Source organism: Corvus brachyrhynchos, unplaced genomic scaffold (assembly GCF_000691975.1).
Source record: "Corvus brachyrhynchos isolate BGI_N302 unplaced genomic scaffold, ASM69197v1 scaffold324, whole genome shotgun sequence".
NCBI lineage: Eukaryota > Metazoa > Chordata > Aves > Passeriformes > Corvidae > Corvus > Corvus brachyrhynchos.
Genome location: NW_008246067.1, coordinates 1,080,134 through 1,082,970, shown reverse-complemented (window position 1 = coordinate 1,082,970; position 2,837 = coordinate 1,080,134). Strand labels below are relative to the sequence as shown.

Genomic DNA, 2,837 nt, shown 5'->3' with positions numbered 1-2,837 from the left:
CCGGGGAGGATAGGCAAGCTTCGTTTGATCTGGAAATGAGAGGGAAGACGAGAAATAGAACATCTATGAAAATAACAAGGAGGGAATGAAGAAATTCGATTAGGCAATTTAAATCTAAAAAAAAAAAAAAGAAGAAGAAGAAGAAATTAGAAGACAAGGAAAACAAAACAAAACCCGAGGGGCGTTGGGGTAGGGACAGAGCAACGGTGCCTGGTGTTAGCACGCGCTGATTGTCCAAGAGAAGAGGTGCAAATGTTCTTTGTTCCGAGATGCCTTGTCAGGGGCGCACACAAGTCATCCTTATAGTGAAAAAATATTAGCACTTTGAGAAAGAATAAATGAAAAGGAAGAAAAAGAAGGGAAAACAGAATCTATCAAACCCTCCCCACCGTGTTTATCATTCCTGGGGCAAAAAACCCCAAAAAAAACCCCCAAAAAACAAACCAACACAAACCAACATAATCTGCAACCTTTCCAGTTGCAACTCGCTCTCCCCCTCGCTCTCTACTCTTCTCTCCCTCCCAAACAAACAGTGAATTACAGATGATCGCCCCGTGCCCACTGTAACGCGGCGACATGGAACAAACCGGGAGGGACCGGGCAGGGGAGGGAAGTGAAGGGCTGCAGGGATGGGCACCCAGGGCAGTGCGGGACTAGCCCCCTTCGACAGGGCCAAAATCTTCTCCTTGCTCTTCTTCTTCGTCTTCCTTCTCTTGTCTAATGAAGGATTGATTGAGACATATGCGTAATGCCTGATGCTACTTAGCCCTTGAAAAAAACAATCCAGGCTCTGAACTGCAAAGAATTTTGCATAGGATTTTGGTTCTGAGAAATGCCCCTGTTTGTCCTAAATCCAGCCACAAAGGAGGGGGTTGGGTGAGGGGACATCTGTTTAATTTGAAGCAATAAATATGCCGGATCTGTGGCTGTTTGGGGGTTTCCATTTTTAAAGATGATTAATCCCACCTCCACCCCCCTTTCCAATTCGACTGTAAAGAAATGGATTAGGAATGGTATCAAGAAGGATTATTCATTTATATCAGGCAGATGGAGCTGTACAGTAGGGTTTCAAAGAAACAAAGAAAATGGTTTCTAAATGGTTGTTTGGCATGAATTATTTGGTGGATTTGCAAACAAGCAAGGCGAAGCACTGTACAGCAAGATGTAGAGGAAACCCATCTGGCACCTTTCCCATTCCTGTCTGGGGCTGGAGGGGTTTCCAGACAGGTAGTGGAGGAGTCGCTGAGCAGACCTGGCCCGAAGGGAGCGGGCCGGCGAGCATGAGGCTGCTCTTCCCTCCGGCAGCCAAGAGCCTCCCGCCTGCGCGAGCTGCCCGGGGCTTTTGCTGGCCTGGGGATTGCTGGCGACTGCACCTGCGGGGCGCGCCGCAGACCCGACTCTGCACAGCCGGACCCCTGTAGGCTCTGGGGCACCGCGGGACAGGAACACGGTGGGGTCCTGCCTGCCCTCCCCGCTTCCCCACCCACCTCTCCTCCTCCCCACCTGGCCCTCTCGGCTCAGCCGCTCGCAAAGCTCAGGGCTGAGGCAGGAGTTGGGGGGAAAGGGAGGAGGACAAACAATAAAGAAGCGACAAACTTTTGGGAGTGTTTTCATCGCGATCCGCCCCCCGCGCATTTCTGTTTCTCCCGGAATTTTTCAGTCAGCCCCGCGCTGAAATCTCCGGCCATTTCAAACAGTTACAAATATGATTGACACGGATGTTAATAGTTTGTTTTTGTGCAAAGCGGATCTGCAAATTTCCAACACAAACACACTGTGTAGATCAGATGTTAGGTATAAAAATGGGTTATTGATTGAAATAATAGAAGCATTATTTTGATTTGTCCTGACATGCTGACTGATTTATAGATTCCTGCCCCATTGATTTCTTCTTGTCCGGGCAGAGGGAAATGATCAAATCTCATGAAAATGCCCTGTTCTGCTAATTAAGAGCCTGAGGTGCATATTTTCTTTCTTTCTTTCTTTTTCTTTCTCTTTCTTTCTTTCTTTCTCTCTTCCTCTCGTTCTCTTTCTCTCGTTCTCTCGTTCTCTCTTTCTTTCTTCTCGTTTCTTTCCCTCTCTCTCTATCTCTCTATTTTTCTTTCTTTCTGCTGGGATATACCAGATTTATTCTCTATTCCATGGACTTGGTGTGCGTATGTGTATATTTTTTATCTTTTATACATCTGTTTTCACTTTGCACTTTCAATGAGCTGTAGCAGACAATAGTGAGAGAAACATCTGAAAATGCAAGGAGACAGAGTTGCATATGTGTTTCATTTCTGCGGGCTAGTCGGAGAAAACAACAAAAGGACAGCTGGAGGGGGGGGGTGTGTGGAATAAAACACACAGTTACAAAGGGGATTGTGACCCTGTAAGAGGGAAAGGCGAGTACAACGAAAAAGGACTGCAAAAAGTAAGGAAGAACTGTAGAACTGAAGCAGGAAAAAGTGTCAAGGAACACTAATCCAGAACAAGAATAAGAAGTTAAAAGCCCGTTTGGCTGGATGTTCCCTAGCCTTTTTTAAAAGAAGAGTTAGAGGAAAGACATGTTGGTCCGGATAAACAAACTGGGAAGATGCACCTGCTGAATGTATGTATCTGATCTTTCTACACAGATGCGTGTGTGTTTATCCATCTATAAACTTATATAGGGAGATCTAGAGCATCCCAGCAGTAATTGCAATCCTGCATCGAAGAGGTAAGTCTCACAATTCTGTCTTTTACGAACGTGGAATCAAAACCTCTGAGTAGCCAGCAATAGTGACATCCCAGGCAGTAATAGTTTGGCAGGACTTTCTGTGTGTTTGCTTGCTTTTGTTACCTTTTTTTTTTTT

The 2,837-nt window shown here is 45.9% G+C and overlaps 1 long non-coding RNA gene across 2 annotated transcripts in view; it reads left to right on the top strand.

The window, feature by feature from the left end:
* The window catches only part of LOC108449779, a 58,607-nt gene that overhangs the window by 7,765 nt on the left and 48,005 nt on the right, over positions 1–2,837 (top strand). For both annotated transcript variants that reach the window (XR_001866070.1, XR_001866071.1), the window contains exon 2: positions 2,619–2,701. This is a non-coding gene — a long non-coding RNA (uncharacterized LOC108449779). The remainder of the gene's footprint in view (positions 1–2,618; positions 2,702–2,837) is intronic.